This window comes from Lepidochelys olivacea (genome assembly GCF_965140295.1).
Source record: "Lepidochelys olivacea isolate rLepOli2 genome assembly, chromosome: 1".
NCBI lineage: Eukaryota > Metazoa > Chordata > Testudines > Cheloniidae > Lepidochelys > Lepidochelys olivacea.
Window position 1 is genome coordinate 193600069 of NC_140411.1, and position 25608 is coordinate 193625676.

The 25608-nt window shown below is 41.8% G+C and overlaps 1 protein-coding gene across 2 annotated transcripts in view; it reads right to left on the bottom strand.

Moving 5' to 3' along the window:
• LOC311523322 (OX-2 membrane glycoprotein-like) overlaps positions 1–25608 on the bottom strand; it is a 135687-nt gene that overhangs the window by 43240 nt on the left and 66839 nt on the right. Inside the window, exons 7-8 of one of the 2 annotated variants that reach the window (XR_014712314.1) lie at positions 20334–20406; positions 14183–15136 (exon numbers count right to left, since the gene is read on the bottom strand). The gene's annotated coding sequence lies outside the window, so the exon portion shown is untranslated. Of the gene's footprint in view, positions 1–14182; positions 15137–20333; positions 20407–25608 lie in introns of those variants that run through there. The other variant, XR_014712313.1, reaches the window with a different exon arrangement.

Here is a 25608-nt window from a genome sequence, read left to right on the forward strand (position 1 = left end):
CCCTTTCTCCCCACAACTGTTAAAGCTACCCATTGAACTGGTTGAAGGCATGAAAGGAGCTGGAAACAGGCCCTTTTTTTTTCTTCTGAGACAGCTAGAGAAAGAAGAACTCATCATCTTCACAAGAAGACTCATATGGGTTATCATCCTGCCTGAGCATCCCTGCAGAAAGAGAATGAGAGAGGCAACAGGGAGGACAGCATCTAACCTATCATAACAACTTGCTGCCAGCCAGCAAACCCATTTCCAGTCACTGCACACCACTTCCCATCTATGTATTGGAGAGTAATAAACTTTCCTGTTATTTTAGTTAGAGGTAGTTAGGTTGACAGCTAATGGATATTACAGCAACATCTCCACTCTAAACAGAAAGACCCTATGCAAAGCAGATTACTCACCACATGCTGCATCAGCACAGTGCAGTGACTAAGGCCCCCAAACTATGAGTTATTACTATTTAAAAACTGCCCAAGTATCAAGGCTTTTTGGACAGATAGAACAGAGGGCTCAGAGAATAAAAACCCAGTGTCTAATGGCTAGATTTCTTCAATAATCTGAGAAAAACTCAGAGTTACTATAGATTTTTACGAGAGTGTGCTGCTGGTACAGCTAAAGAGACTTCTGCTTTTTCCCTTTCTGTGAATGAATTAAATTTTTAAAAAATATTTTAAATTGATATCAAACATGGATATTATGTGACGTACCAGATATAGCAGTAAAACAGGGAAATTGATTGAATCTAATATTATAAATAAAATGTGTATAAAGGGAAGTCAACTGTAAGGGATATAGCTTTGGGCAAAATATTGTAAACTTTAACGACAAGGTTTACCTCATGGACAATCCTGTTCGAAAAGAAAGAGGCTGCATTCATATGGATTTATTTTAGGTTAAATGAAGAAGTAAGGATAATGTGCTGTGTTGAAAGAGGCAGTAAACAGAAGGAGCTGAAACCAAATACTGTGTTTATAAGGACACTTGACCACTGAGTGGAATAAAAAGAAATGTAACTGTTTGGTTAATAAGGCAGAGACCCAGCTCAGCCATACATACTAAGGTCCCACCATTATTGTTAAAATGAGGGGAACAGAAATGGAAGATTTATACAGCTGCCTGGTCTGCTAGAGAACAACGGTTCTTGAAGTGACTTTGCATTCAATAATGGACTATTAAAAAGAAGTTTAAAGAGAATCAAAGAATATAGTGGGTCTTGGTATAAATTATATGACCTTTAAATTGGACATTTCAGCAGCAAGCAGAATTGATGGAGAAACTGCAACTTGAGCAAGCATAGCTGGCCAAGGAGGGCCAAGAGATGCACTGCAAAGGGGCCCATGCAAAGTGACTTGGAGTGGTAATTTGCTAACCACAATAAAACAGCCTGTGTTAAAGGTATGTCTCAAGATGGTTGGGCCTAACTTGCCTTACACAAACTGGTGTGACAGATGTGTTACACAAAGAGACTGGAATATTCCAGTTCCAGCAACAAGTATTCAAAATCTGATGTCTCATTTCCTGATTGAATGGTGAGAGAACACAACTCTCATTTTGGTTGGACATTTAGCAATGCTGGAATAGATAACTAACTGGCAGAAGTGAGGCCCTGTTCTGAGGGACTCAGTCAAAAATCTAAACAAAATCACCTTCCCAAGATAGTAACTGAGCACAAGTGTTATTTTCTGTTGTGGTTATGTGATTTGATTTTGAAAACCCGAATGGCCAAATCATCCAATTTTCTAGTTTATGTTAGCCAAATCATATTCCAATGCTTTTTTGGGGTCTTTTAAAATTAGTTGCTGCTATTAAGGTTATTTAATAAAACTCTATAAAACAAAATTCAGCTGTGGTATAGGTAATCATTTAAGTAGTTGTTTAACTAAGGTGTGTTTTATACTCCATCTTTCTCACGACAGTGTGTTAGATATCACTTTTCCCTTTGCTCCAGGCACAGGTGCCTTTTGACAGCCAGTTAGATTGAGAGTGAGGAGTTCCCATTGTCGTGCATGTGCAGTCACCTCTAATTACCTGCTGATATTGCTGGTTACTTGGCTTTCCTTTGGTTCGCATGAAACTTATTCAGAAAAGTCACATTCTCAGATTTGATTACAAAGCACAGCTAATTCAGTGTCCGTCATCGTTAAGGTGAGGAGCACCGGAATTGCAGACAGGCTCTTTTACTTCATTTTCCTCAAACTCAGAACTTTTGGGTAAGTGTCTTGAAGTGGGCTCTCAAGCCATCTTATTTATTTAGGAACGATCCCCACAGTGTGAGGGGTAAACAAAGATGGGTAACATTTCCAAATATTTCTCCAGTATAGACAAAGCCAGAATGAGTTGCTAGGAGGCTGACCGAGCTGAAGATGTGACAAGTGGAGACATGAATCATTGTGTGATAAACCTAGCAGCTTGGGTGACAGGAGAGAGGCAAGCAGACATTCAGGTGTAGGAGTTCTAACCTTACTCAGTTAAGAAACAGTAAGGTGCAGCATTTATCCTAACCAGTTTTTTTCATAGCATATTTCATTCTTGTTTAATTCTGTTTCCTATGTCACATAACTCTTGCTTTATTTAAGTCCAGCGGTACGAGAGAACTATCACTTGGGACATTCCTGAGAGAACGAAACTAAAGCAACACTAGAAGGGGTTAAGTGGGGAGAAAAGTACCAGCTTGAGTACTCAAAGGCAAGAGCCAGGAAGGGGGGGCCACACCTGGTAGACCTCAGGTAACAATAAGCCAGGGAATATTATTTTCTCACTTGACCCTAGCCTTTAAATATGACTGAGGCATTGCAACAGAAGTTACATGTTTTGTGTGGTGGGTTTTTCCCAACGCTAAATGACAGGTTTCAGAGTAGCAGCTGTGTTAGTCTGTATTCACAAAAAGAAAAGGAGTACTTGTGGCACCTTAGAGACTAAACACATTTATTTGAGCATAAGCTTTTGTGAGCTACAGCTCACTTCATCTGATCCAACGCTAAAATAAGTGAAAGGTTGTCTTTTCTCCTGCACCCACCAGGTGGCAGGAAAGAGCATACCTTCAGAGCTCAGGGACAAGCTCTAGTTTCTTTCTACACTGAAAGTGCCCTGTTCCAGCAGAGAATTCATGGTCAGACCCTTACACCTGATCAGAGGTTTGGTGAATTCAGTGGGACTCTGCAAAGGTATAGTGGGGCATCTGCCTGCACATGTTTGCAGCAGTAGGGTCTAAAATTAAATCCAAGTCATAATGACCCCTAAGGCTTATTTAGTGGAAGCACCCTGACAAGTTCCCCTTTCTGTGATGTTAAGATTTTTTACTGTGTTATTTTAAGAAACATTTCACCTGTTAATGTGTTACTGCACGATAGGACAATGCCCTTGAGTGCACAGATGCAAAATGCAACTGATTTCCCTTCTGAGAAAGATAGAGGTGTTTTTCAGCAGTTCTTTAGAAAAAGAAAAGATTATGCTGCATTTGGCCATGTGATCAGCTGGAAGCCACGTTAGTCTGTGTTCCAGTTACAGGGACTTGTCTGTTTCTGAGTTGCAGCGGGAGAGAGGAGAACAAATAAGAGCTCAGATACTAGGAGCCTTTCCTTTTTTTTTTCAGGGCTGTCAAGAGATTAAAAAAGTAATTGCAATTAATCGCACGATCAGTCGCGCTGTTAAACAATAATAGAATACCAGTTAAATTTTTGTGGATGTTTTCTACATTTTCAGATATATTGGATTTCAATTACAACACAGAATACAAAATGAACAGTGCTCACTTTATATTTATTTTTATTACAAATATTTGCACTGTAAAAAAACAAAAGAAATACCATGGTATATTTCAATTCCCCATTACAAGTACTGTAGTGCAGTCTCTTTATCATGAAAGTTACATTCTCACAAATGTAGAATTATGCACAAAAATAACTGCATTCAAAAATAAAACAATGTAAAACTTTAGAGCCTGCAAGTCCATTCAGTCCTACTTCTTGTTCACCCAATTGCTCAGACAAATTAGTTATTTACATTTTCAGGAGATAACGCTGCCTGCTTCTTGTTCACAATGTCACCTGAAAGTCAGAACTGGCATTCGCCTGGCACTGTTGTAGCCGGCGTCGCAAGATATTTACGTGCCAGAGGCACTAAAGCTTCATATGTCCCTTCACGCTTCAACCACCATTCCAGGGAACGTGTGTCCATGCTGATGACGGGTTCTGCTCGATAACAATCCAAAGCAGTGTGGACCGACACATGTTCATTTTCATCATCTGAGTCAGATACCACCAGCAGATGGCTGATTTTCTTTTTTGGTGGTTTGGGTTCTGTAGTTTCCGCATCGGAGTGTTGGTCTTTCTAGACTTCTGAAAGCATGCGCCACACCTCGTCCCTCTCAGATTTTGGAAGGCACTTCAGATTCTTAAACCTTGGGTCAAGTGCTGTATTTTTAGAAATTTCACATAGGTAACTTCTTTTCATTTGTGAAATCTGCAGTGAAAGTGTTCTTAAACCGAACAACATGTGCTGGGTCATCATCCAAGACTGGGTCATCATCCATAACATGAAATATATGGCAGAATGTGGGTAGAACAGAACAGGGGACATACAATTCTCCCCCAAGGAGTTCAGTTGCAAATTTAATTAATGCATTATTTTTTTAACGAGCATCATCATCATGGAAGCATGACCTCTGGAATGGTGGCCAAAGCATGAAGGGGCATATGAATGTTTAGCATTTCTGGCACGTAAATACCTTGCAATGCCAGCTACAACAGTGTCATGCGAACACCTGCTCTCACTTTCAGGTGACATTGTAAATAAGAAGCAGGCAGCATTATCTCCCGTAAATGTAAACAAACTTGTTTGTCTTAGCAATTGGCTAAATGAGAAGTAGGACTGAGTGGACTTGTAGGCTCTAAAGTTTTACATTTTTTTGTTTTGTTTTTGAGTGCAGTTATGTAACAACAACAAAAATCTACATTTGTAAGCTGCACTTTCATGATAAAGAGAATCATTACAATATGAGGTAAATTGAAAAATACTATCTATTTTATCATTTTTATAGTGCAAACATTTGTAATTAAAAATATAAAGTGAGCATTGTACACTTTGTATTCTGTATATATATTTTCAGATATATATTGGAAAATGTAGAAAAACATCCAAAAATATTTAATAAATTTCGATTGGTATTCTTCTGTTTAACAGTGCAATTAAAGCTGCGATTAATTGTAATTAATTTTTAATCAAGATTAAATTTTGAGTTAACTGCATGAATTAACTGCAATTAATCATCAGCCCTATTTTTTTTTTTAAATGGGTGTTTAAAGAACTGCTTTCCTTGAGTTATATGAAAAGTTACACTTGCTCACCTCCCTCACTGCTTTGTCCTTTAGGACTGTGTTTCCAGAGAGAATCTCATAGCAAATGTGTAAGAATCCAAGTTAAATGGATCCTTTTAACAAGCTGTTTTCAAATGCTGCAAAGATAGCACCATTTTTTTTAAGCCTGAAATTTTCACTTGGATTTTATTGGTTTACACAGGAATCCCCACACAGAGCACACTTGGTTAATTCTGCCAAGTGCGTTCAGTTTAAAAATCTTCTCTCATCCTCTGAATTTTGAAGTGAATTTAGGGTTGGTGGAGGGTGCCAGCCTAGCAGATCGAAGAGCCTTCTTTTTATCCAAGGAAGAGATACAGCATAGGCAGAAGCACTGCGAATCCCCTCACACTGCTCCCCTCTCCACACGCCTCATTCCTCACTTCGGGGGACCCCTTTCCAAAGCTCCATTCTACAGCCTATTCTATCCTTGCCCTCGCTGCTGGGAGCAAGTTATGCTGTGGACTGTGCATCCCTAAGAACCAATTACCAACCTGAAGTAATGGATATATTTTGGTTAGGTCATTCAATAGCTCTCAGACGATGACAGCTTTCAGTCACTACTGTCTACTGATATGGCCAAATTCAAAGCACATTATGTCTACACTCAAGATTTTATCTTCAGTGGACTGATTGCCAGTTAACTTGAGGTAGTTAATGTATTTGTAAGGGCTAGTCTGGACACTCCTCAAAAGTTTGTGGTTTATCAGCTAGGGTAAACCATAGATAGCTGTAGCCCTGAACAAGCATTTAGGCTATTCAGAGCCAAAAATCATGTGGTTCCCCCCCCCCGCCCGCCCCTTCAGGCATATAACTAATGCAGGTTAGTTATCTTACTGTAAAACCCTAGTGGGGACAAGGCACGGGTAATATTTACTGTAGCTAGATGAAGTCGATGCTATAACCCCTATCCATGGTTGAGCTTGCCTAGCTATATCATGAAGAAGACTACAGTTTTACAGCGAGATAGCCCATGTGCATGAGTTATGTTGCTGTAAACATACCCTTTTGCGGGCAGTGAAGGTGCAGCCTTAAGACTAGTCTGCACTTGAAAAGCTAATTAGGATTAAGGTTTGGTATTGTAGCAACCTGCACAGAACCTGGAGGGAGGAGCACAGGTTGCAAGTGGGAAGAGTAAGGAGAAGGTATCAGGAAGCCAGAGTGTGTGCACAGGACTTGATAAAGTTGCAGAATCTCTGTAAATAGTTCTGTTAATAAAGAGCCAATTCATTTTACAACCATGCAGTGGTTTTTGTCCTATGGGGGCCCCCTGCAAAATTCAATTCAAGGGCCCCTACCAGGGGCTGAGAGGAAAATGGGGGGAAGAAAGGGAGCTGAGAGAGGCCCAGAGAAGCAAGGGGTCACCCACTCCCACAGCCTGTCCCATCCCTGCCCCACCCCGGTACTCAGCTCTGGTTCTGGCTCAGGGTCCATTCCAGACTCCCAGCAGCTTGGGCCGATGCACTCCCCCACCTAGGCCCAGCACCTGCCAGCTCAAAGGATGCTCTGCAGCAGAGGGAAATGGGCTTCCTAGCAAGAGAGCACAGGGACTGAACTGCTGGTGAGGGCCTTCTGTTTGGGCCACCAGGCATCGGCTGTTCCTTCCTTCTCCCTACTGGGAGCTCTGCTGTAAAGGCCACCCAACTACCCAGGTCTGGCTGGCCCAGGGTTCCTGGGAGCTCCAACACTTGTGCTTTCTGGCTGCAGAACATCCACCATGGTGGTGAGTAGGGATGCGGTATGGCACTTAAAGGTGGTTCAGCCTGGGAATACTGAAGCTAGAACCAGGCAGGGAAGTACAGGTGCCAGAGCCACCAGAAGCCCGAGCTGGAGCTGGGGAGAGGGGCAGTCCTTATGCGTAACCCCCAGAAGGGAGGAGATGGAACAGCTGACACACAGTGGGCTAAACGGAAGACCCTCATGGGCTTGATCTGGCTTTCAGGGGACTCCCTTGCTGCCTCAGAGCCCCTGCAATTGTTTGGGTTGTAGGTGCCTAATGCCGCCACTGCAAGCATGGAGTCCTTGCATCTTATTACCCAGGGTGCAGTACATGAAATGGATGTATACATTTAAAGCATAATAGTTATGTCTGAATAATTCCAGGTATGAACACTTAAGAACATAAGAATGGCCATACTGGGTCATACCAATGGTCCATCCAGCCCAGTATCCTGTCTATCGATGGTGGCCAATGCCAGGTGCCCCAGAGGGAGTGAACCTAACAGGTAATGATCAAGTGATCTCTCTCCTCCCATCCATCTCCACCCTCTGACAAACAGAGGCTACGGACACTATTCCTTACCCATCCTGGCTAATAGCCATTAATGGACTTAACCTCCATGAATGTATCCACTTCTCTTTTAAACCCTGTTATAGTCCTAGACTTCACAACCTCCTCAGGCAAGGAGTTCCACAGGTTGACTGTGCGCTGTGTGAAGAAGAACTTCCTTTATTTGTTTTAAACCTGCTGCCCATTAATTTCATTTGGTGGCCCTTGGTTCTTATATTATGGGAACAAGTAAATAACTTTTCCTTATTCACTTTCTCCACGCCACTCATGATTTTATATGCCTCTATCATATCCCCCCTTAGTCTCCTCTTTTCCAAGCTGAAAAGTCCTAGCCTCTTTAATCTCTCCTCATATGGGACCCGTTCCAAATCCCTAATCATTTTAGTTGCCGTTTTCTGAACCTTTTCTAATGCCAGTGTATCTTTTTTGAGATGAGGGGACCACATCTGTACGCAATATTCAAGATGTGGGCATACCATGGATTTATATAAGGGCAATAAGATATTAGTCTTATTCTCTATCCTTTTTTAATGATTCCTAACATCCCGTTTTCTTTTTTGATTGCTGCTGCACACTGCGTGGATGTCTTCAGAGAACTATCCACAACGACTCCAAGATCTTTCTCCTGATTAGTTGTAGCTAAATTAGCCCCCATCATATTGTATGTATAGCTGGGGTTATTTTTTCCAGTGTGCATTACTTTACATTTATTCACATTAAATTTCATTTGCCATTTTGTTGCCCAGTCACTTAGTTTTGTGAGACCTTTTTGAAGTTCTTCACAGTCTGCTTTGGTCTTAACTATCTTGAGCAGTTTAGTATCATCTGCAAATTTTGCCACCTCACTGTTTACCCCTTTCTCCAGATCATTTATGAATAAGTTGAATAGGATTGGTCCTAGGACTGACCGTTGGGGAACACCACTAGTTACCCCTCTCCATTCTGAAAATTTACAATTATTCCTACCCTTTGTTCTCTGTCTTTTAACCAGTTCTCAGTCCATGAAAGGATCTTCCCTCTTATCCCATGACAACTTAATTTACGTTAGAGCCTTTGGTGAGGGACCTTGCCAAAGGCTTTCTGGAAATCTAAGTACACTATGTCCACTGGATCCCCCTTGTCCACGTGTTTGTTGACCCCTTCAAAGAACTCTAATAAATTAATAAGGCATGATTTCCCTTTACAGAAACCATGTTGACTTTTGCCCAACAATTTATGTTCTTTTATGTGTCTGACAATTTTATTCTTTACTATTGTTTCAACTAGTTTGCCCGGTACGGATGTTAGACTTATCAGTCTGTAATTGCCGGGATCACCTCTAGAGTCCTTTTTAGATATTGGCATTACATTTGTTATCTTCCAGTCATTGGGTACAGAAGCTGATTTAAAGGACAGGTTACAAACCATAGTTAATAGTTCCGCAATTTCACATTTGAGTTCTTTCAGAACTCTTGGGTGAATACCATCTGGTCCCAGTGACTTGTTACTGTTAAGTTTCTCCATTAATTCCAAAACCTCCTCTAGTGACACTGCAATCTGTGACAATTCCTCAGATTTGTCACCTAGAAAAGACAGCTCAGGTTTGGGAATCTCCCTAACATCCTCAGCAGTGAAGACTGAAGCAAAGAATTCATTTAGTTTCTCTGCGATGACTTTATCGTCTTTAAGTGCTCCTTTTGTATCTCGATCGTCCAGGGGCCCCACTGGTTGTTTAGCCGGCTTCCTGCTTCTGATGTACTTAAAAAACATTTTGTTATTACCTTTTGAGTTTTTGGTTAGCTGTTCTTCAAACTCCTTTTTGGCTTTTCCTATTACAGTTTTACATTTAATTTGGCAGTGCTTATGCTCCTTTCTATTTACCTCACTAGGATTTGTCTTCGACTTTTTAAAAGATGCCTTTTTATCTCTTTCTGCTCCTTTTACATCGTTGTTAAGCCACGGTGGCTCTTTTTTTAGTTCTTTTACTGTGTTTTTTAATTTGGGGTATACATTTAAGTTGAGTCTCTATTACGGTGTCTTTGAAAAGCGTCCATACAGCTTGCAGGGCTTTCACTCTAGTCTCTGTACCTTTTAATTTCTGTTTAACTAACCTCTTCACTTTTGCATAGTTCCCCTTTCTGAAATTAAATGCCACAGTGTTGGGCTGTTGAGGTGTTCTTCCCACCACAGGAATGTTAAATGTTATTATATGCTTTTATATATTATATGCTTTTATATCATATATAAATATTATAATATAATAATATATGTATATAATAATAATTATAATAATTACAAATTATTAAATAATAAAAATTAAAAACAATATGCTTAATATGAATAACAATAATTATAATAATTCATATATTTAAATAATAATATATTTATATATTATATGTTTTTATATATTATATACTTTTATGCTGGAATATGAGTGCCTCATCCTGTTTTACTTGAACCAATGAACTAAACAGGAGCAAGGCACTCGCATTTAAGAATAAGAGTGTTCACATATGGAATTATTCAGGAATATCTGTTCCTCAACAGCTATTCCTAAATAGCTCCATATGTTAACAAGTCCTTAGAGAGTGTCCAGACTAGGCTATATTTCAAATTAATCGGTCATTAATTATCTTGAGATTAAAAAAGAACTGTGAAGATGAAAGACCATTTACAATTCCCAGCTACTCCATCCCAACATGGTCAAGTTTCCAATGAAAAACACATGAAGACTTTTTAAAAGCAAATGTTTGTGATTTGAAAGAAAATGCAAACTCTGTCCCAAAGATTCTCTCAATAAAAGTTACCTGTTAGGGAAAGTCTATTGACTACTTTGTCTCTTTGCTGTCTGTGCCTCTACTCATCCTGCTCTGTGGACACTTTATTTTTGATTCCTTTGTAAACTTGGACAGTTTTAACTGTTGATTTTCTCATGAGATGATAATTAGATCTGTGTGTCTTTCTCCTATCAGGATTTAGACTTCTCTGATCCAGCATAACTTGTCAGAAACAAAGACAAGTTTTTCAACACTGAAGTCTCTTTCCTCCAAGTTTCTGTTCGGTTAAAAATAAATTAAACAAAAGGATGGATGTGGGAGGAGTAGGTGGGGGGATCTACACCTCCATCTCCATTCTCCCTGGGATCAATATTTTTCTCCCCCAAGGCCTGGGGAACAAATACCCTGATAGCTGCAATCTGGATGCCTCAAGCTTATTGTCCCCACATGATATTCCAGCATCTCATTCTTCTAGGATCACATCTGCTCCTTCAAACACTCCGTTATGAACCACACTCCCATTTTCCATATTGCTACTGCAATTTCCACAGCCCCAGTGCCCCCCTGTGATTTAATAAGTGAAGGCCTTTCTTTTACAAATCTCTAGGAAAAGGTTTCCTCAAATAGCTTATGAGTCCTGGTGCAGACCTGCCTCTGCCTTAGCAAGTGGCAGAGGCTGCAGTGCCTTTCCCGTTCCTGAGGCGGCAGTATTCTTGCCTCCCTGTCTTACTCCGTCGTGGGAGCAGGAACAGAAAAGTTCTCTTCAGCAGAGCATGGAATAGCCTCCCGCGGGAACGGATGGAAAGTGAGATTAAGCAGAAGAAAGGGAAGAGGAAAAAGGAGGCAGTGAGTCCTTTTTTTTTTTCTTCTTTTTAAGTGGGAGGAGAGAATGAAATGGTCGGGCCATTATGACTCGCTTAAATGGAGCCTTGCCAATAAGAAATCCTGCCCTGTTCCTATTACATCCAGACTTCCAGGGCTCACATAGCTCATAGCAAGATTACTAGTGGTCTAACCAAGGAGAAGCATGCTTTTCTCTCAGCTAGCATGCCTGCTTTTTATGGACTACCAAGGTCCCAGTCCAGCTATAGTAATATGTCAGGCGCACATAACCTGGCTAAATTCAGGCAGACATCAGAGAGTGATGCAACGCTGACTTTCATTGACCTGCACCTGCTTTACACCATGTCTGAATTTGGTCCAGCGAGTCCAGACTCAGAGTGGAAGACCTCTCCAACTGGTTAAGCCATTCTAGTTTGCAGCTATCAGCTGGCAGATGCTCTGCAGTTAATTAAATTATTGTAAGCGGATAGTTACTGTAAACCACATGGATGAAGGGAATCACACTATTCATGGTAATCTAACTGCGGGGGGGGGGGGACTTGTATTATAAATCCCTCTTAAGAAATGTAACCCTTCTGCCAGGCCAAGTTGATAGCAGCAAGGGCCGGGTTCAGTACACAGGGGTTCCCTCTCATTAAAGCAAATGCAAAACTGGCTCGAGCCCCCACCCAGTGACCTGGGAAAATCTTACACACCCCCTGGGCGCCTCAAGGAGGCAATACTTCCCCTCTCGCAAGCACGGCGTCTCGGTGTAGTAGAGAATCTTTAATAACATGAGGTAAACAACATCAGCATTAAATTGGGGAAACACCACAACTAGTGTTCATTAACCAAACCATGAACACCGACCCACCCCAGAAAAATTGGGCCACATCCTTTCCCTCAGGCTCTTGAGTCCCAGAACCCAAACGTCTCTCGAGTCCAGCAATCCACAAATCACCCAAAGTCCAAAAAAAGTCCAGCCCCGGAGTTCAAAAGTTCATCTGCAGAGTGTTACTCCCCAGTCTGGCTAAAATGTGCCTGGGTGTGGGGGAAAGAGGTAAGGGGCACCTTACGTGTCCTGAAGCTGACTGCCCCACAGGGCTCTGCTCCGCTCCACCACGACCGGCTCTGCTCTGCACAGCTCGCCGTCTCACGACCGGCTCCGCTCAGCTCGCCGTCTCACGAACACACCGCTGTCTCACGACCGGCTCCGCTCAGCTCGCCGTCTCACGAATACACCGCTGTCTCACGACCGGCTCCGCTCAGCTCGCCGTCTCACGACTGGCTCCGCTCAGCTCGCCGTCTCACGAACACACCGCTGTCTCACGACCGGCTCCGCTCAGCTCGCCGTCTCACGAACACACCGCTGTCTCACGACCGGCTCTGCTCACCCCGCCGTCTCAAAATAGCTCCGCTGCACACTAGATCTTCCGGCTCCCCACTACTTGACACAGTGCTCAGTGATTTCAGCTCATAGTAGTGGGAGCCTTAGTGCTGGTGCACCATAAGGCTGAAGTGAATTCAGCACAGTACCAGTAACAAAACTCTTAATAGACCCAAAATTAGCTCTGACATTCCACAGTGGAGAGAGACAGAGGTGCAATTGGTGCTTCAGGCCCTCACAAAGGGGCCTACACCACCAGGCACTAATACCTGTCTCAAGTCTCTCTCCATTCACAGAGTTTTGGAACCCATGTCCCTTGCCTAGTGAGTGCTACTCAGTTGATGGTGAGTCCTCCATCATAACAAAAAGGCCAAGTACAGTTCCAAGCACAGTTCCCATAATCAGGGTACTAACAATTTATTCTTCCCGCCCCAATAACAGAGACACTGGTGATCCCACAGCAGCCAAAGTGACCATTTGGGCAGTTATGGCCTCATTCTAGGCGGGGTGGGTGTGCCTATGCAAATGAGATCTGCCCCTGAAGTTCTTTTCCACAACTTGCCACACCTCACCACCAGATGTCAGGGTGGAGCCCACCCTGTCTCTGCTTACAGAAGTAAGAGACATTCCCTATTGTGGTTTACAAAGGAAGGGGGTTATTGTAGGGGTGGAGGGGCAGCCAATTATGATGTATGAGTAACACGGTGTTTTTTTCAACAAGATTGGGGGAAGGGGGAGGATCAGGGTGAAATTTAAGATGCATCATGCAAAATAATATTTCTTGATTCCAGCCCTTAGCCTCCACCTCCTCTGCCCACCCCCAGAACATTTTTAGGAGAGATTGTACAACCTGGCTGGAAGTGGGAAATTCCTTGGGAACACAACATTGGTAATGGTCTGATAAAACAGCTTGCTCAGCAGCTGAGAGTTTGCGAGGAAGGACAATTGCAGGAAGATGTTAAATTGCAGCCTTATCTCTAACAGCCAGAAAGATTAACACAAAATATAAGCAATTAAATAAAATCATAACAGTACATCCTTTAAAAAGCGACTTTCCAACCATTTCTACTTCCCCCAATATCAGAGATAACAACCTGCTGTAAAAACTGCCAGACTTATGGGAATTGGAGGTGGAGAGTCAAAAAGCCAAAATTAAACCGCATTTTTGGCTGTTTTAAAAAAGGTCCCATTTCCCCCCCATCCCCAAATCACAGAACATGCCAGGGAATTGCTGGCACTTGCTCTCTGTCTGAGAGCAGCAGCTGATGTTTCTCTTTAGTCTACAAGGGCTTCAGTCCACTTAATTCTGATCATGAGAAAGAAAAGGTTACCTCCTATTTGACTGGGTCACTGGGGAGTTTGCACCCTATGGGCCAAACTCCTCCATGATTTACAGTCAGTACAAGCCTATTACAGTCAGTGGGGTTGCACATGACAATCTCTGGCAGAATTTGGCCCAATTAGTGTAAGGAATAAAAGTGAGTGTAAGGAGTATGGTTACTAAGAGTCTTCTTCCCAGCTCTACATGCCTCTCTTAATTAAAGACAGAGTCAGCGGAAGAACCCCCACGAGGGAATAATACCCCTTAGCTCTTATATAACACTTGTCATCAATAGACCTCAAAGTGCTTCACAAAGGTGGTCAGTATCATTCTCCCCATTTTACAGATGGGAAAACTGAGGTCTAGAGAGGTGAAATGACTTGCCTAAGGTCACACAGCAGGCCAGTGGTGAGCCAGGAAGGAGAACTCAGGTCTCCTGAGTCCCAGTCCATGGCTAGGATTCCTGTGTTCTGTTCCCCCACACAGCCACTGACTAGTTGATTTTGAAACTTTTGGCAAAAAACGTAACCTCTCCATAGCTAATACACTAATCTTTGTGAAGTGCTCTGAGTTCATCAAAGGGAATACTTGCCCTATGCTAACCATGGAGAGAGCCAATGCAGTCAAATTAATTTGGTCAACCCTCAACCTTTCTGGCATTTCAGGCTGCCCTCTTTCTTGCCTCATGCTTTCCCCCAGCTTTCTGCCATCTGAGCCTGCCTCTGTTCTAGCACTTATAAAAATGTAACACAATAAAAGAATACCTGCTTGGAACCCCTGGGAATCAGATTCAACCGCTCCCCCCAACCCTCACCACAGTGCTTGTGCACTGGCTATGAACTGAGGTCAAGGACCTACAGGCTGTATTCGATCATGAAGGGAACACAGTCATGCACCGCCCTCCAAATCTAGAAGGTACAGTCACTTATTTACCCGCTAGCTTTCACTCATGCTCTGAACAGAAGAAAATGGGAGATAAATGTGTTCAATGAGTCTGTTCTCATGTATATGAATTCCTAATTCCTAATTTCCCTCAGCCAATCAGCTGGGAGACTACATCATCTCCTCTGATCAGGGTATGTGTTCCTTTCTACAGTACACAGAGCCCAATGGTCCACGTTGTGTGGAATGCTCAGGATATATCACACACTCTCACCCAAGTGCAACCTCTTTACCTTTGCTCAGCTACAAGCTTGTTCTTTGCAGATACTGTAGTAGCATAGACAAAAGGGGGGAAAAGTTGCATTTAACATCCTGATATTGAAACAACACAAGGGAGAATAAAACTCATAACTGGTATCATTGCATTGAGGAAGGACAGAAATACATTTAAATAATTGTCTGTGGTTTGAAATTAATAATATTTTAACCAGACATAGCTAGTTGATAAGAACATAAGAGCAGCCATTCTGGGTCAGACCAAATGTCATCTAGCCCAATATCCTGTCTTCTGACAGTGGCCAATGCCAGGTGCTTCAGAGGGAATGAACAGGACAGGTAATCATCAAGTGATCCATCCTCCCCAGCTTTTGGCAAACAGAGGCTAGGGACACTTCAGAGCATGGTTTTGCATCCCTGCCCATCCTGGCTAATAGCTATTGATGATCCTGTCCTCCATGAACTTATCTAGTTCTTTTTTGAACCCTGTTATAGTCTTGAACTTTACAGCATCCTCTGGCTAAGAGTTTGGTGAAGAAATACTTCCTTTTGTTTTAAATTGGCTGCCTATTAATTTCATTTGGTGACCCCTAGTTCTTGTGTTATGTGAAGGAGTAAATAGCACTGCTTTCTTATTTACTTTCTCTACACCTGTCACAATTTTATTGACCTCTATCATATTCCCCCTCAAGTCATCTTTTCTCCAAGCTGAAAAGTCCCCCCCCAGTCTTATTAATCTCTGAAGCTGTTCCATACCCCTAATCATTTCTGTTGCTCTTTTCTGAACCTTTTCCAATTCCAACATTTTTTTTTGAGATGGGGTGACCAGATCTGCACACAGAATTCAAGATGTGGACATACCATGGATTTATATAGAGGTAATATGATACTTTCTGTCTTATTATCTCTCCCTAGCTGAACTGCCTGGGGTTCATTCGGTGAATTAGATTAGGAATGCTTATTTTAAAATGTTTTTCTAACCCCACCGAGCCTTTTTTCTCCATGGATCCTCAGCGGCATGATCCATTTAAGCCAAGAGAGCCAGATCCTGAGATGGCATAAATTGGTGCAGCTCCACTGAAGACAAAAGGAGCAATGCTAATTTACCCAGCTAGGGATCTGGGCTAAGAGTCTATGGTCTGTAAACCCAGAAACCATGAAGGAAAGAAGAAACCAGATGGGATGGGGAAAACTTGAGTCAGAACCCATTGAAATGAGAACAATTGCAATGAAAGCCGTTTCTTAGCCTGGTCTTTGAGATGCCTCATTCTCAAGATGTTTGGCTCTCTGATTTCTTCCTTCCACTGATGTTTTTTTGGCCAGTTTTCCAAATGGCATGCCTTTGTGAGTCAACACCACCATTTCTAGCATCAGATTTCCCATGTTTAGTAATTGGTCTTGGCCAGATGGAAGACATTCACCTACAAAGCCAGAGGCTGCTAGAAATGATGGGGTTTGACTCACAAACGCAGGCTTTTTCCTCTCACTCAGTCTGAAATAATGGCCTAGCATGATTGTCAAGACAGTGGTTCTCATACTTGCTCATAGCATGCAGCACATGTTAATGCCCTTAGGATCAAGGATGCCTTGACTGACTCAGAGTCCTTCCCTCCCATTCATGATCATGTAACACCCTTGTGGTAATTACAGCAACCGCTTACATGGAAAGCATTTAATATTTTAATACAGTTTAACAGCTGTCGTCCCAGCTAGCACCTTGTGAGTAAGCCTGCTCCCTGTGGGCCAAGGATTAGAGTTTGGGAACAGAGCTGGTCAAAAAATTTCTATCCCATGAGAAATTCAGATATTTTTACATTTATTTTCCATCTCAAATCGGGATGAAAAGTTGAACTATTTGTTTGCAGGATGGAGAATTAAAAAAATGTTGATTTGGAAATGTTGATACGCTAGATTTTGGGTTGGTTCAACATTAATCTATGTTTGCTTGCGATGCTACGGGTGCCCCCATCTCCCATTTTTCTCTATTGGCAAAAGGAAGCCAAATTAAGATTGCACAGGCACCCTTCATTCTGCCATTTCCTAACTTCAGAGTGCTTGGCTTTGCAATTTTAATAGTGTTCTTTTAATGTAATGTGTGTGTGATAAATGCTAACTATAAATCACTCATTTATTTTTTGGTTTTGTGTTTTCTCTCTCTGCAGCCATCACTTGTTCTTGATGCTCTTGATCTTACGGCAAGCGCGCAGAGAAAAGCACCACAGTCAAAATGAGGCATAGACTCCATACAGGATCAGGTGCTTCAGAGGAACATGGGATAATCTGACATCATGAAGGTTTCATCCTAAACTACAGTACAGTTTGGTTTCAACCCTGAAGTATGAAGTTTTTTCTCCTTTCCACAATTATTTGTTAGCATGAACTTTAACAGTTCTGGCTATTGTCATTATCTGTATAAATGTCCTATACCTCTTTCAATCTCACTGCATTCTTGGTTTCAACATTATCATGTTGCAATATGTTCCACAGTCTAATTATGTGTTGTCTGAAAAAGTATCTCTCTATCAGTTTTGAATTTATCACACTTTATTTTCATGTAACATCCCTTGGCTAATTACACAGGGAGAACAGAACCTACTCTCTACCTTCGTTCGGCCATTTATTATTCTATATATTTTTATCATGCCCCCTCTTGCTCATCTTTTCTTCAGTGAACAATCCCAATCTTTTCAATCTCTCTTCATATCAGAGTTTTTTCATACCTCTAATCATTTTCAGCTCCCTTTAATTCTGCAATGTCCTTTCTGAGATGGGGTGACCAGTGCTGCACATGAGGCAACACCATTGCATATTCTAACACCGTGGGTTTTTTTTTTGTTTTACTTCAGTTGCACATTGACCAGTGGTCTTTACTGAGTTGAGGTGATACAGTCAATTTAGTACACTGCAATATGTATGAGCAGTTTAAATTTTTTCTTCCAATCTGCATTATTTTACGTTTATCAACACTGAACTTCATCTATCATATTCTCCATTCACGTGAGTCCCTCTGAAGTTCTTCACAATCTTCTCTGCACTGCAACTAAGTAATTTTGTGTCTACACTATCTACCACAACCTCTACCTTCAGATACAAGATCTCCGACACGCCATTATATGTTTTGTTAAATATGTCAGCCCAGAAGTCTCAAAACGTGTATGTCTAAATTTAGGCTCCTGAATCTGTATTTAGACACCTACATGAAGGTGGCCTGATTGTCCAAGGTGGTTAGCATCCGCGAATTCCACTGAAGTCAATGGGAGCTCCAAATACTCTGAAAAACCAAGACGCTTTTATTTACATGCCTAAATACAGATTTGGATGCCTAAATTTAGGCACTCCAGTTTAGATTTTTTGTGTAAAATTTTCAAAAGCATCTCAGTGACATGGGATCCTAAATCCTATTTTCAAAAGCACCTCAGTTGCTTATTACCTTTTATCCTTAAGCTATAAGAAAGTTGGATCCTGGAATGCAGAGAGAAGAAATAACATGAAGGCTAAGGGGCTGTTAAAAATTGTGTACCAAAGTGCTTTGAAATGCGTTTGTGTTACAACAATATTTAAGAAAGTCATAATATAAAGAAACCTATAATAGCTCCTTTCTCCCACCTGTTGTTGGTTTGATCTACTGAGGATGTAAGCTCTTTAGGGTAAGGATTTTCTCTTCCTATGTGAATGTACAGCACCTAGCATAAAAGGGCCCCCATGTAATGTTGATGAGGACCCCTAGGTGCTACTGTTAGATAAATAAAACAGTAATCTGCATGGTACTGAACTGAATCTAAGACCTTGGCTATCAACATGACCGTATGAGAACCGGAATTTTACTCTTTTCATAAAGACCTTATGCTAACATCACATGCAAGGTATTTTAATACAGTAAGTGTCCTATTTATGGAGAGATTTCTCGCTAACAAGTAGGTAAAATTCTTATTCTTTGTTCTCACTTTAATTGAGCAAGACACACAATAGATACATCTGTTTTGCTTATTAGTTTGCATTCATGCATACTCATCTGAATGTGGAAACATGCTTCATTTGAACTCTGTACCTCAATAGACAGTTTTTCCCCTTGTAATTTTTAATACCTTTTTATTCTAAAATAATCTCTGCAGATTCCCATGACTGCTAGCCAAATCTTGCATAACCCATTGGATGAAAAGCCCGTTTTATGGGTCAAAGTGACTTAGTTCAAATCTTTGAAGGGTTATTTTTTAGAAGAAATTCTTTGTAATGGGCCCCATGACTTCTATTCTTAGTGTCAAAATTAATCATTATTTTTTGGTACTTAGTTAGAGAGATAATCCACATTTAGAAAAAAAACATTTAAACAACTTTCAGTCTGAGCAGCAAAACATAACATACAGTAAAGAAAAATTCAGTGCAATAATTTTTGCCTGTGTACTAAATGGAAAGGAGCCAAATGAGGACCATATAGTCAAACTTTTTTGAACTTTATGGGATGTTTAACCTTCAGTATCTGGATGCAAGCCTTCCCACCATAGTTTTGGTTCTGACTGGATTGATTTTTTGGTGACAACTCATCTGACAGAGATCTCAAACAGCTAGGACAATGAAAACCTATTCACATGAATGTATCTCGGGGGGGGGGGGGTGTTTGCTATTCAGGATCAAAATCTCGTGAGATTGCTTCATTAAATTACAGTGCCTTCCAATCCAGATCAAACCTGAACCATAGCCCACCCCACTGCAGCCAAATTAAAATATTGCCCTGAGCAAAGCATTCCTCTGTCAACCGCTGAACCTGCTAGTATGACATAAGAACTTGAAATGTGTGACAAATGAGATGTGGAACATCTGCAGGGGTTCCGCATGCCACCCTATATTACAGATTATATTTAACTATAAAACATGTTTTGGATTACATTTTCTTACTGTGTGAATTAAATAAACTAGTTCTATCTTGTGGAACCATAAACCCCATCCCAATATGGGTCATCAAGAAGGTCACAGACCTTAAACACAGGCCCCTACGCTTGAGCTAAGGATTAATTTAATCTTCTCTGGGCACTGGGCACAAGAGGGGGATGTGACACACACTTTGCTTGTGGGTTACACAATTATCTGTTAGACAGCAGTAGAACATTGGGGGTTAGGAGTCCACAAGCCTGAGTCAGCTAATGTGTGCAATATCCTGCAAAATTCACTAGATTTGAGAGCTCTGGATCCTGGTTATGAGAAGAGGCTACTGACACTGTTCAGTGAAGTATAGAGAGAAAAATTACTGTACCTTGAGTAAACCACAGGGACTTCGGTATGGTTCTGTGAAAACAAAGCAGCAACAGGAAGTCACAGGGGCTCCTCTGGAAATAAAATACAATAGCAGAAGCAAAGTTAAGATTAAATACGCGAACAGCTATCCTACTGAGGGGGAAAAGGTGGCAGCTCTTGGGAGTGAGAAGACACACTCTAGTGAAGACATTTACCTCTGTCTACAATATAGTTCATTAGAAGCAGCCAGCACCCTGAATAGCCCCACGCCGCTTGCTTCCCTTCTGGACTTGTGGCCCCGTAGCACCACGCTGTTTAGCATGCTCCCCACCCAGAAGCTGCTCTGGCCCCCAGAGCTAGCTCCACAGAGAAGTGGTGGGTGTCTGTAGGAGAGAAGGAGTGGGACTTAAGGAATATGAGAAAACGTCTGCCTTAACGAGGGCTGGATTTCCAATTAGGCACATGCTTAGGGGCACCAGCATTCTAGGGGTGCCTAAAAAGTGGGTTAAAAGTTTCATTTTTTACAGAAGACATGAAGGTCAGCTGTAGGTGGGGGGAGGGAGGAAGCTAAAGGTGCTGTGTGTAAGGGCACATAAGGTGGAAATCCAGCCCTGGCCTTAACCTCAGGATTTTTGCGAGAATGGGGAAATTGGTTAAAGAAGGTTGAGAGCCACGCATTTTGTTTTGGGGGGCAGTAGGGTGTATAGGATTTCTCAGACTCTAAGGACGGTTTGTGGCATCACAGCCAATGGTGCCCCAAGTGCCACAGGCACAAACAGCACAACTGAGGAAGTTATAATAAAGCACACAGAGTAAGAACAGAAAGCTGGTACCTGTCCAGTGTGGAGACAGGCTATGATTTACTGAGACCCACTGTTTCCCATAAAGCAGATCAGTTCTTACATTACGGAAGATTTATACGAATGAATATATCTTCCCCAAAATGGCAGAAAGGAAGCTGAGGAAGAGGAGGAATTCACCCCAAAGGAAAAGCTCCGGCTTTTCAGTCTCTTTTGAGGTAGATTTTTAGGACAGCAAATGCCTCTCCGTTGCTACTGCTCTGAAGACTCCAGCCAGAGGGACCCTCGAACAGCACTCCCAGCCTCTGCCCCAAAAGCAGGGAGTGGAGGCTGAAGATAAGATTGGTTTAACTTTTTTTCCTTTAAAAAATTAGAAGGCTGCATTACTTTGTTAAACAAGTATTTCACATGTAGGATTCCACACACTCACCAATGCTTGTTTATTCTGTATGAGCAGTGCAACAGCTCACTTATTTCTAGTGAGGCTCTTTGCCTAAACAATCCTTTAGGTTTTCACAGCTACTTTTCATCCAGGCACATCCTGAAATGTCTTACAAACTATCACAGGACATGCTCTCTTTCTTTCTCTCTCTCCCTCCAATGATACAATGAATCCAATCCTAAATAAGGCACCTAGTTGTCCTCCTTCCAAGGTATAGAAATCCAAATCAAAGTCTTCCCTTTTATGGGCAAATAGACCCCAAAGTAAAAAGCCAGCATGCTTTATAGTCTAAGCACAATGTAGTGACAAAGTCCCTTCTTCCTTTGATTCTAATCTTTCCCAAGAACCAGCCTTTCTCTTCCTCCTTTTGTACATAGCACCTGCGCCTGAGAGGATAATGAGCCCCAGCTGCATTTTCCCCAAGCTACTTAACCACACCTGGTTCCAGGCCTGACAGAATTAAAGGTGTTTTGGTCTTGCCTCCAGGTATGGGGCCACTGTTCAGGCCCCATACCCTCCTCAGGACCAAGAGCAGTGGGTGCTATCCAGGGTTCTCTGCTCAATGTCCCTTTGTTTTGACCCTTTGACCTTCACACCTGCCCTTGTTATATTTTCTGTTGTCCCCCGTAATCATTTGAGTTCCCGAGCTCAGTGGATCCTCCCCATAGACTGGGGGAGGGACCTTTGACCATGAGCCAGCTTGTGCCCACCCACCTCCCTGGAACCCAATAGGACCAAGAGGGGTGGTATACCCTATCACACAAACTACGGGCCAAATTCTCTATCAATCTCATTGACTTCAATAGAGTTGTACTGATGTAACTGAGAGGAGAATTTGACAGTTGATACACTGTCCTCAGGAAACACTTCACTATCACCGCAACTTTATGAGAATTAACAGATCTTTTTCTAACATAGCTTTAAAAAAAGAGAAAACACATGAAATGGTTTTAATTAGATCTTACTGAAAGTGAATTTTCTCACAGAACTTTCCTCTACTAATCTCATATCAGTTGGATCTGTCTCTCTACTAGGAAAAGATATCTGTGTCTACATGTATCATATCATATCAAAAACACACTGGAAAAACGGAGCTGTCTCAGCAGGAAAAAAAAAGCTATTAACCTGAAAACTCATTTGTATATTTTAGAACAAAAAAGAAATTCCGTGGTTCTTTTAATTACTCTTTCCACAGTTGTTATCTAGTAAGAATTGCCCTGTTTTTCTTGGTGACAGAATATGAGTCACTCAGATAAGACTTACTAGTCAAATGTCACCGATGGTGCATTTTTCAGTAATTTCCTTTGTAGCTATCTATTGATCCTGTTTAGGGCATGTCTCCCTGAAAAATGTTTTCACTGCTTTCTGTACATGTCTCTTCCGGTTTCACAAAAAACAATATTTTTACCTAATTTATGTAAACCTCACCTGAAGGATCTGTTGGCCATCTAAGCATATATGCACTTCAATGTCCAACCCTTCGCACCAGGTTTGTCCTCTGCTGACCATGATCTGTATGATGACTCCCTGTGGGCATTCTCCCCACCCCTAGCAAGTGCTCCCATAGATAAATACAACCACATGGAGGTCAGAGCCCAGACATTTCTGTGAATGGTGATGATTCCAATGGCAGCTCTGCCACATTGCCGTTATACATGCAGTGAGCTGGTATACCCAACCTGGGCTAGCATCTGCCTATCTCCACTAGATCCCCTGTGAGCACTGAATTGTGCTGGGATACAGGGGCTGAGGGAAGTGGAGAGACAAAGGACAGACAGAATGTGAGAGAAAAGAGTGACTATGTGGGGGGAGAGTGAGCAGGGAGATAAGAATGGGAAGCCAAGGCAATAAGAAGATAGGGGGAGAAGACTAAAGTATAGGGGAATTAAAGAAATGAACAAAAAATAAAGTGAGATAAAGGAAAAAGAGACCGAAGCACAGAAATATAAAGAAGGAGTGGGGACCTTTTCCCCCCCTTCCCCACAGCTATCAAAATCCTTCTATGCTCATCTCCCTGCCCTTACCCAATGCCATTCCGTACAATCCCCCCCTCACCCTCACCAACAACAGTGTCCTGTTTTTTCACTAATGTTTTCTGATCTAAAATCCTAACCTGATGTTATTGTTTCTTCCTGATGATGCTCACGCACATCCTGACCTGAGAGGTAGTGGGCCACATAATAAGGAGAACAACCCTGTGCCTAGTATGGGACCACTCCAAACCTCCTCCCCACAAAGTTCTGTCTTCAGGAAATTAAATCACACCATAAAGGAAACCAGCTCACGGTGGTGCTCTAACACATCCAGCATGGGGTAGTTCCACCATTGTCTTAAATCTAGTTGCCTGGATCAAAAGGAAGAATTGCTCACCCGGAGCAGCCAAGACAGTAGTCTAGTGTCTGACCTCTTCCTGCATGATAATTTGGAAGGAATGAGCTAGAGCGTGGAGAGAGAACAGCAGAGACTTTCTCACAGGCTTTATTGGGGTATGACTAAAAGGGCAGTGGTTGCTTGGAGTACTTCCCTCAGTGTTAGGGAACAGAAGGAAAACAGGATTCCTGACTTGAATACAATTGGAAATGTTTCACTAAGTTGTGTCTTTTGGCAGAGGTCACAGAAGCTAGTCTTTGCTTGTCTACCACACTAAACATAACATTATATATATGCATGCCAAAGAGGGAGGCAAAACAAAGTCTCCATGTTATTCACCCTTCCAGGATATCTGGCCAAGTTGAGGGAGGTTACCCGCCATCTCATCATTCTGTACAAGCACATCCTCCCCTCCTTGTCTCCTTCTTCCTGGTCGGAGCCCCCTCTCCTTCTGTAATTAGGAGAGTGGCAGTACCTTTGGAGTTTTACCATCTACAGGTTGAAATTCATACTACATCTGGGATGCGCTGCTTAGAGATGGGGTAGTGGCTGGGAGAAAGGGGACTTTTTATGGCAGTGCTGCCAGTTCCTTTGTTCCTAGAAGACAATGCTGTGCCAGTGTTGTACATGTAGATCTTGATGTGGCCTGTCAGTTAGACTTCAGCATGTTTTTATATATATATATTAAATGGGATGTGCAGATGAGAAATAGTTTGTGTGTTCATTAAAAAAATGGTGATATGATGGAGTTCACCAAGATAATATTCAGATAATCAACAAACATGTAAAACCACACTGGTTGTAGTACAGAACATTAGTGTACCCATTGATAACCTTCTGCATGCTGAAAATGTATCACTCATTCCTACTCTTCATTTTCCTATTTCTTAGCCAATTTTTGATCCATTCTGCACTCTCTTATCCTATTTCTACCAAATTTCCTTAATAGCCCCTTGTAAGGGACTTCGTCAATAGCTTTTTGAAAAGCCACATTGGTTGTCAGACATATTCTCTTTTTTCCCTGTTCTACTGAGATGTTTAAAGAATTATAATAGGCTAGAGAAGTATGATTTTTCTTTACCCCTTTCAGTTCCTGTTCATCTAGGTGTTTTGCAGTTCTATTTAATTATCATTTCTACCACATTACCTGGTATGAAATTAAAGTTTACTTGTCAGTAATACCCAGGAGGATCACCACTAACCCATTCAGTAAAGATAGGAACAACTTCTGTCATTCTCTCGTGCAGTAATTGATTTTACTGAGAAAAATGCATATTTTTGTCAGCAACTCACCTACTTCTGTCTTGAATTCTTTCAGAATTCTTGGATGTACATCATCTGGCTGAAGTAATATATTGCTCTTTAATGTGTCACTTTCTTCCAGCATCTTTTGACATAGAAGCATAGAGGTGTAGGACTGGAAGGGACCTCAAAAAGTTTTCTAATCCAGTCCCTTGCACTCAAGGCAGGACTAAGTATTATCTACACCACCCCTGACTGGTGTTTGTCTAACGTACTCTCAGTCTCTAACAGTATCTTAATCTGTATCACCCAAAAAGGAGTAGGTAATCTAAGAGGGATACAAAGATGATATTTAGCATCTCTGCAATAACCTTATTTCCCTTTATTTGCTTTAGTAGTCTGACCAACAAACTGATTCTCTCACAGGTTTTCTTCTTTTG